The following is a 10657-nucleotide window of genomic DNA, read 5'->3' as shown; positions in this document are numbered from 1 at the left end:
CCTAAAATTAGGGTTTTGGCCAAAATGACCTATAATATTTTGAAATGAATGATGACCTTCCAAGATTCAAATGGATTTTTTTAATGAACATGAAAGTTGTTCATATGGTTCTTAGAAATAGTTTTTATTTTAGGGTCATCTTCATTTGACATAAACATAAAAATTAATAGCTCATTGAACCTCAGCTTAGTTAGATGACTTGACTGGTCAACTTTTCAAAGTCAAACTTCCAATCTTGATGAATAAATGATTAAGTGGCCTAAAATAGGCTCATATATGCATAAAATGACAAATGAAATAACTTCCCTTGATTAAATTTGATCAGAGGCTGAGATTGCTTCATGGGCAAGGCACAGTCAAAGCATAGTGAAATTAGGGTTTCCTTGGGAAACAATCTTCAAGCCCTTTGGGTTATCTTGATCAAATTGGAAAATTGAGATACTTGGGAGACATATATGATGATTAGGAACTCTGTGGACCATTTTCATGCTTTTTCTCATCTTCATCTAGCTATTGCATTGGGCTTAGGAGCCTCCTAGGAGCATTGTGGATCACATGATCACTTGAGCTTCAAAACAAAAAGAGTTAGTGACTTATTTTTGTGATTTTGGTTAGTAATCAAATAAGAAAAGAAATAACATACAATACAAGCATGCTTGGTGATCTCAAATCCCTCAAATAAGTCCCAACCCTAGGGTTAAGGAGCCAAACATGCTATGATCCTTGAGGCAATGCACTTGTGCAATAACATGATGCCATGAGGGATCTTAGGGTCAAATTTAGGGTCTTACAATGAGGATTTGAATTTTGAGGTGCATGATCTAAGTTGCTTCGATTTGACCTCAAAGCAACTCAATCTCGTTGCTTATATTGGTAGGTCTTTAGACAACCAATAAACAAGCAAAATAGTTGAGAAATGAGGGAGAATCGAAGAGGAGAAAAATCAGAAAATTCACCTTCGGTTTGCTTCAATAGAGTTTGATCTTGATTTCAATTTGGATTGGCTTGTATCTATCCACTTGCAGGAGATGATTTGGATGCAAAAATGGCTTGAACCCTTGGAGTTTCAATCCCAAAACAGAAGGGGAATTCAAACTCGATTTCAAGAGAAATCCTAAAGGTGTTATATCAATGGAGGGTAAGGGTGGTTGTAGGTCAAAGCTTGGGCCAAGGGTCCCCATTCTAATCAGTTAGACAATGTATTTATAGGATTTTCAAATGCTTTCCACACACTTTCAAACTTTGGCCAAAAATAGCAATGTGAGGTGCATGCTTGCATGGGCGTGTGATTGGCCCATTAAATGATGCCAAAAGGTCCAAAATCATGTTCAAATCAACCTGAAATGATAACATGGGATCATGCATTAGTGAAATGCAAATTGATCATGATACTTATCTAATGGAGCCATGCAATGCCATGATCTTGGATGCTTTAGAAAGGTAAAATGAAGGGGAACAACTTATATTTGGAGCTTAGATCATTAAGAAGTTTGAGGTGGAAGTTGGAGAAATCAAACATAGTTCAAAATTTTCTAAGTTAAAAGTCAAATGACCACTTTTTCCATCTTGAATAACTTTTTCTATGAGCTTCAAATGAAAATGGTTCCTTCTTCAAAGTTATAGCTCTTTCATTCCTCTTAAATTTAGTCACAAATTTTACACCATTTGAATTTTACATGAGGGAGTTATGGATTTTATAAGTTGAGGAAAATTGCTTGTTCAATGATGATGACCCAAAATGACCTATAATGTTTCCTCTTGGTACATGCCCTTGCAAGTTGAATTTGATATTTATAAAATAAGAAAATTTGGATAAGACATCTTGAATTTGATCATGAAACTTGGATGGTCTTCATATCGTAAAAATTGAGCAAGTTATGGTCTTTGGAAGTTGACTTCCTAACTAGGGCACAAACAAAATGACCTATAACCTTTCACCATAAAAAATTACTTTTCAAGAAAAATTAGCTCTTGATGCCAACATTAAATTTGTTTTTAATATCCTAAAGAGTAACTTTTCTCTTGGAATCATTTTCATATGACAAATATTGCAAGAGATAGGGTCTAGGGTACTCTAGATTTAACTAGTTGACTTTCTGTTGTCAACCTCTTTGAACCAACTTGCAAACTTGAATTTATATTTATTTTTTGGGTTCATGGAGGATCATATATGTACAAGATGATGTATTATGAAGTATCCCTTGAAATATTTGACGAATTGTTGAAGAAATTTGCTAAGGAAGTCACACAAGATACCCAGGTGAATTAGGGTTTCCAAGGCAAATACACTATCTCTTTGAACTCCATCATATGTCACCTTGTGAATCAAGAGTTGGTTTTATCATACGCAAACACTTAATTCTCTTGGTTTTCGGCTATACCATATAATGGCAGATGCTTCCGGCTAACCCACATATTGGGCAACGCCGGTTTTACTCTAGGGTTCAGATTTCATCCCTTTTTGGAGTTCAAATCATATGAACGTTTAGTTCAGACCATACCTTTATCACAACTTTCTTTCACTTCCCATCTTTAGTCCTATGAACTACGAAGCTCTGAATTCCTTATTACACTATAAGTATACGTAGACATGAGGGCCCCAATCCTCACCGAGAACTTTATCTATTATTTTTCATTTTCCCTTATTCTTTCGCGAGTAATCTTTAGCTATAACACCCACTAAAGCCAGAATAATCAAAAGGGTTCACGTTGAGTATAACAGATGTTAGGGGTGCTAATACCTTCCCCTTGCATAACCTACTTCTGTTAGACGGTGTGGCAGATGATCGAGAAGGGGGCTGAATAGATCACCACAGAGAAATCAAGGATTTTAAAACTTTTAATTGATTTTTAAAGGCTAGCAGCAAAGCTCAGTCTCGAATCGACTTCTGTCTATTCTGAACCGACTACTAGAAAATCAGACATGCGATAAACCGATGGATAACAGTATACCGATAACAAATAAACACGCTTGGATAATCGTTTTAATGAAATTCACACACATCACTATATTCCAATGAACAAAAACAAGCAGAACACATTTATCAAACTGTTGGTGTGTAATGTTTAATGATCCTTATTGTCAATGGAGTTGTCAAAGCAATTTTTCTCAAATAAAGACACTAAAACTGTTTTTCAATTATGCAGATTTTTTTTTGCTAATGTAGGATCATGTAACAGAGAAGTTAACACCATAATTGAATGATAAAATTGCTGAAAAAATAAAGAGATTAAGGATAGAAAATTCTACACAGAGAGTTTGGTAAGGATGTTCCCCACTATCATCCTCGCATGTGGGTATGTCTCCCCTCAATTCTGAAATCGAAATTGAGATCTTATTTCCAATAATGTTGCAAATGTTCACAAGGTTACATCATAAATAGCGAACACCAATCCCACCGATTATGTTGAATTTTTCTTAACCCCGCTTGATCCAATCCGATCAAGTCTTGAACCTCAAAATCAATGATCAATCCTCTACTCCACTACTTGTTTGTGAAATATCACAGATTTCCAAACCCCTTCGCTACGGATGAATTCGATACACTTGACTTTGATGAAAACCCCTAAGAAACAACCCTTTCTTGATAAAAAACCTTCCGGTTTTTTAGAGAAGCCCCCTTTGTATCCCTTCAACCCAGCTTCGATTGCAAATCTTACAGCTGAATGTTATCTCAAAGATCTCTTGATGCAATGCACAATGAATATTATGTTTCAATGTGATTGAATGTGAAAAGATTATTGAGAGGATGATGAAGACAAAGTATCTTTCAGGTTTCTTGCTTACACAAGAAATGCTCTTAAAACGTTCTCATGTGTTGTATTGAAAAGAATACGTTTTACTACTTATAACAGAAAATAACAGAAAATTTTAGTTGGATGAGTCGATACATGTGTGTAAAAATTGACTCATGACCCAATGGGTTGATACATTTGGTAACAAAAACGTTTTCCATAATAAATGTATCATGATGTATCGATACATAGGGTATGGGTCGATCCATACTCAGATGAAAAACAATTTTTTTTCATATGTTTAATATAGCATGAGTTGATATATGAGTAAATGGGTCAATACATGTTTGGTAGAAAACACAAAGCAGAAAGGTTGACATGCCATGTATCGATACAACCATCGATGGATCGATACATACTGAACCAAAATTGAATTTCAGAAACGCAATTTAGACATGTATCGATACACCAACTCATGCGTTAATCCAAAACATCAAAATATGCAAAAATGATATTTTAATGATGCAAAAATCTTCTCAATTATTATTTTAATGATATGTCATGCTAGAGATCTTTTTGAAATAATTTCCAACTACATTTCCATCACAAACTTTGACATCACTCAAAAACTCATAATATGTGATAACACTCACAAACTCCCCCTTTTTTATGATGGCAAACAATTGCAAGTCTTATGATGGAAGGTAGATGAACGAGGTAAACTCCCCCCCGAGTTTATGCATAAGATCTTTGAGCATGCAATATTTCTCCCGCTTTGTCAACATCAAAAAGAGACAACATATGTTTTGTTAGTAGTATCATATTTATTATCACAATATCAATGAGTAACGATATGAAGGCATACGCAACATAATTGAAAACAAAAGGCATTCACAAAGAACAACCAATTGGAAGGAAAAAACACAAATGCACTCACAAAGAGTGACTAAATAGGCAATATAGTAAACATGCTTAACATAGGACGGAATTACAAAACAAGAGTTGCTAAGAGGTGCGAGAATTAAACTACATCATACAGTCAAAATAACATAAGTCAAACATCATAATAAGATGAAACTAAAACATGGTATGCTATGCATGATATGGTATGTGATGGACGATTTTTATTTTCATTGAATGGCATATGTTCATCTTGTCCGGGCTCGAATTGACGACTTCCACCTTCCGGAGGCGGAGGAGGATGTTGATTAAATCCACCCATAAAGCCATGCTTCCTGAACTGTTGTTGCACATTCTCACTCCGAAAACATTCCATGATACCCGGTTATTCCCGACAATTATCCATGAACCTTGTCATATCATTGTAGAACACACAATTCTAGTTCATGAGATCCTCGTGCCAATTACGATGCTCCTCATGCATCTTGACATGCTCATCGTGCCAATCGCTTTGTTGGTCATGCCACTGCTTTTCTTGGTTATGCCACCACCTAGCTTCATCATTGAGGGTCTAATTTTTAATTTCCAGATTGTTGAACATTTCTGTCAAGTAAGTTGGAGGACACAAAGAAGTATCTGCAAAAGCATCAGCTGGAGCAATAGGAGGAACAAAAGATGGTTCAGGTGGAGGTGGAACATAATTTGTGGGAGACCAATGATTTGGCACCCATTCTCCCAATAATACCCCAATTTTGACCCTAATATCCCTCATGATATCCCATAATATGCATTCACATTGGGATCACAACTTGGCATCCTCCTTACCCATCATTCATTGGGTTTGCTTTGGGAGGGATCACCAAGCACATTTGATTGTATCATACTTCATTTTTATTTATTTACTAGCCAAAATACCAAAAATATGTCAATTTATAGTTTGTTGCTTTTGTAGGTAGTGTGCATGCTCACATATGCTCTATCAAGCTCATATCTAAGGTTTGAGACCCTCAATGCAAGAAGCACAATCAAGAATTGGTTTAAATTGGCTCTGAACATCATATATGGATCCCCATGATCTTCACATGTTATTTTGGTCAAGAAATCATCAAGAGTTTAGAGTTGGTTTGCCTTGGAAACCCTAATTCATCTGGGTATCTTGTGTGACTTCTTCAACAAGTTTCTTCAACAATTGATCAAATATTTCATGGTATACTTCACATTACATTATATTATGCATATATGATCCTCCACGAGTCCAAAAAATCAAGAGAATGTCAAGCTAGCAAGGTGGTTCATGGTGGTTGACCAGAGAAAGTCAACTTGTCAAAACTTGGGTTCCCTAAACCCTATCTCCTACAATTTTTGTCATAAGAAAATTATTCTTAGAGAATCATTACTCCAAATGACATTCCAAACAACTTTCATGTTGAATTCTAGAGCTAGTTTTGCTTGTAAAGTCATTTTTATGGTGAAAGATTATAGGTCATTTTGTTTGAACCCTAGTTTCGAGGTCAACTTCCCAAGACCATAACTTGCTCAGTTTTTATGCGATGAAAGCCATTCAAATTGCATGATCAAATTCAATATGTCTACTTCAACTTTGATGTTTGGAGGAAGCTAAAATTCAACTTTGAAATGCATGTGCCAAGAGGAAACATTATAGGTCATTTTAGGCCAATACCATTGAACAAGTGATTTTCCTCAACTTCTAAAATGCATAACTACTTCATGATTAATCCAAATGAGGTCAAATTTGTGACCAAGTATAAGGTGTTTGAAAGATAAACAACTTTGATGAAGGAACATTTCTCATTTGAATTCCATAGAAAAAGTTATTTAAGATGGAAGAAGTGAACATTTGACTTGGGACTTAGAAAATTTTCAAATATGTTTGATTTCCCAAACTTCCACCTCAAAATTTATCATGATAAAAGCTTCAAATTAAAAAGTTTTCAACATGAAAGTTGTTCCCCTTGATCTCACCTTTCCAAAAACTATAAGATCATCTCATTTAGCCAAAGTATGAGGGGCTTGCGCATGGGTGTAAGTTAAAGGACCATTTGAATAATTTTAAATTCCATTTGTCATACACATTTTCATGGCCTTCCAACATGGTTTCAACATTATTAAAATTCAATTATGGATCATATCACATCATCTCATGGGCCTAGCACACACCCATGTAACCATGCCAAGGAGAATTTCAAAATTTGCCAAATTTAGAAGTGTGCAAAAATTAATCTCATGGCCTATAAATAAGACCCTCATTGCTCAGAATTAAGGACCTCATGCCCAAGCTTTGAACCTGCAACCTCAAATACTCACCATTGAAGGATAAACTTGAAGATTTTCTTTGCAAATCGAGTTTCAGTTCTCCATCTATTTTGAGATTGAAACTCTAAGAATCCATCCCTCTCCTTGATCTTGTAAGACCCTAATTTTGACCCTAAGATCCCTCATGGCATCATATCATTGCTCATTTGCATTGCCTCAAGGATCATAGTATCTTGGCTCCTTTACCCTTGGATGAGACTTGTGTGAGTTGGTTTGAGACCACCAAGCATGCTTGAATTGTATATTATTGCTTTTCTTACTTTGTTTACTAACCAAAAGCATAAGAATATGTCACTAACTTTGTTTGTTTTGAAGCTTGAGCAATCATGTGATTCAAGGCTCCTAGGAGGCCCCTATGCTCATTAAAGTGGCCAGATGAAGTGAAAGAAAGCATGAAAATGGTTCATAGAGCTCTCAATCATCATATATGCCTCCCAAGTATCTCAATTTGTCAATTTGATCAGGATAAACCAAAGGGCTTGAGGATTGTTTCCCAAGGAAACCCTAATTCAACTATGCATTGACTGTGCCTTGCTCATGAAGCAACCTCAACCCATGATCAAATACAATCAAGGGAAGTTATTTAATTCATAATTTTATGCATATTTGATCTTATGTGGGTGTCCTCAATCATTAATTAATCAAGGTTTGAAGTTTCGACTTGAGAAGTTGATCAGTCAATTCATCTCACTATTTTGAAATCCACTGAGACCTAACTTTTGATGTGTTTGTCAAGTGAAGATGACCCCAAGAGAAAAAATGTTCTTAAGAACCATATGAACAACTTTCATGTTCATAAAAAATTCATTTGAAACTTGGAAGGTCATCATTCATTTCAAAACATTATAGGTCATTTTGACTAAAACCCTAATTTTGGGTCAACTTCCCAAGGACCTAACTCACTCATTTTTTATGATTTTGAGGTGGGACCAAATGCATTATAAATTTTAAGATGTCTAATTCATTTGTTATGTTGGACAGAATTTCATAATCCTAAAAGAAACACATGTGATAATACAAAACATTATAGGTCACTATGGATCAAAGTCATTGAAATGTGAAAAAGTCCAACTTCAAGTGCCCAAATCTTTCTAATAAAAAATTCAAATGATGCAAAATTTAAGTCCGAATTGATTTTCTTGAAAATAACTACAACTTTGATGTTGAAGGTTTTGTCATTTGAGGCTTGCATCATTGAAACAGAAGGGCTTGAAGTTGGTCCAATTTGACAAAATTCTCATACACATTTTTTGTACCTTGAACTTCATGATCAGTTTTCAATATTTTCCCAACTCCAAATGGATTTTTGTTAAACATAATATTTGTTCCTCATGTCAAGACCCTTCCAACCATTGCCCACATGCCTATGTTTCAATTTGGAAAATGGAATTTTCGATGAGGTGAAGATTTGTGTTCATTTATGGAAACCATGTTGAATTTTTGTGCACAAGCTAAAACCATGAAATATGCATGTCCAAAACACCTCACTTACATCTCAGCGTTCATTTTCCATTGCATTTGGGCCTCCCATGCGCTTGTCCAAGCCCATGCATGGAGGACCCAACTTCACATGCACATGAGTATTTCATTGCTTGCATCATGCTTGGCTATAAATAGAGTGTTGCATTCTCTTCAAAAACGAACCTCAAGGCGCCTGAACTGCTACACAAGTGAAATCCCAACCTCCATTAAAAGGAATTATGAGTTTTTCTTTCAATTTTCAAGTTCAATTTTCAACTTCATTAGTTGATCATTGAACTTCAATTCCTAAACCTTGCTTCCTTGCTATCTCAAGAACACACTGCATCAAAGAATTGGAGTGGATCAAGTCTTGTAAAGCTGCACTTCAAAGGTTGTTGTTCAAACTGTTTTGATTCGAAACTCCTTGGATATTGATCATTTCTTGCATTGCTTGGTACCTCTGAAGTCCTCATGTGAGAGGCAATTGATTTGAGCTTTTAATATCATGAATCGAGCAAACTCAGATTGAACACCATAAATTTCCATCTCAGATTTCTCTCTCCATGGAGATCTTAAGTGGAAACCAAGGGTACAGGGGTGATGTACATCACCCCAACTTTCCAAAGATATATAAATCGTTCATTTTGGTGAAGTTTTGAAAACCTGCAAGTTTTGGCCGAAACTGTGAATCTCGCCGGAGAAGACGGTGGTGCACACCACCGTCCCCACATGGATGACTTCTGGACCATTGGATGTTGTTTCTAGATTTAATCCAAGCCTTTGAATGTTATGACTTTATTTAATGCATCCTACCACGCGTTTGACTAATGTGTATGGTGAGTGCGGATTTCCTGGCCATGTGATGATCCACGTCATTTAATGAGACAAGATCAGACGCTCCATGATTTTTCCTATTTTCTGAATTTCGTTTTATTTTCTTTAATTCCATTTTATTTCAAAAATTCATAACTTCTTCATTTTTAATCATAAAAATATGGGACCAATTGCAATATTTCCCTTTTAAATTCTAGTTTCTAAAAATGATTTTTAATATTTTTTATGATTCCATTTAATATTTTTTGTGAATTTTCTCTTTTCTGGTTATTTTTAATTCATTTAAAATACTTTCCAATATTCAAAAATGCCAAAAATATTTTCTTAACATCTTTGAATGATGATGAATCTATGAAAAATATTCTCATCAATTTTTTAATTGATTTGAGATTTATTTGAGATTTTAGTTCAATTATGTTATTTTTCTTAATTTTTAATTGTTTAAAATTAGTTTCTGTTTTCAAAAAATGATGAAAGTTTTTGTCAAACCTTGTTTGACCATGTTGAACTTATGATGATCCAATTGGACTTTTCCAAGTTGATTTAAATTGGATTTGAAGTTTGACCTTTATTTGCTTATTTTAATTCAAGTATTATTTTAATTCCAAAAAATACCAAAAATATTTCTATTGTTTCTTGACTTCTAAGCTTCATTTCACTTTTGTTTACCATTGATTAATGTTGATTTCATTCATTTTTGGTCAATGTGTTTTTCTTGTGTCATTTGAATTTCAATTATGTACATTCCATTTCTTCTTCTTCTTCTTCTTTTTTTTCTTTTTGATCAATGAGTTAATGATTGGTGGTTAGCCTTGACATATGAGGGGCTTAACCTTCTTTGATCCAAATCAAATTCATCTTGATCAAAGATCATGTGAATTGCTTTGCATTAAAGATAGGTTGCTTCTTAGTCAAGCAAAAAACCTAAATCCATACAAGATCATTCTTCTTTTCTTTTGGCATGGCAAGTTGTAGGAGCTTGGCTTACTAGTCATGATCTCTAACTTGTGTTTGTTTGCCTATAGTTTTATTGACCGACCTCAGATAGGTGTGACTACTACATTAGTCCACTTACGATTGCTTACCTTAGCGCTAAATTTCCTTATGGCACACTAACACTAACTACTAATGACTAACTTTTAATTCAAGCATTTAATTCTTGCAATTTACTTTAGTGCAATTTAATTTCTTGCTCATTAATTCATTTTCCTTTTCCCTTTGCTCACTTGAGCTCATGTTTATGTTAATGCAATTTGCGTTTTGCTCACTTGAGCATATTATTGTGTATATACTATTGTCTTGTGCTTGTTGTGTTTTGTTTGTGTGAACCCAATGCAAAATGGAGAAAGGACTTAGATTTAGGACCTTACCTATGCTAATGGAGTTTGAAGAG

The sequence above is a fragment of the Lathyrus oleraceus genome, chromosome 5 (genome assembly GCF_024323335.1).
Source record: "Lathyrus oleraceus cultivar Zhongwan6 chromosome 5, CAAS_Psat_ZW6_1.0, whole genome shotgun sequence".
NCBI lineage: Eukaryota > Viridiplantae > Streptophyta > Magnoliopsida > Fabales > Fabaceae > Lathyrus > Lathyrus oleraceus.
This window is presented reverse-complemented; position numbering follows the sequence as displayed.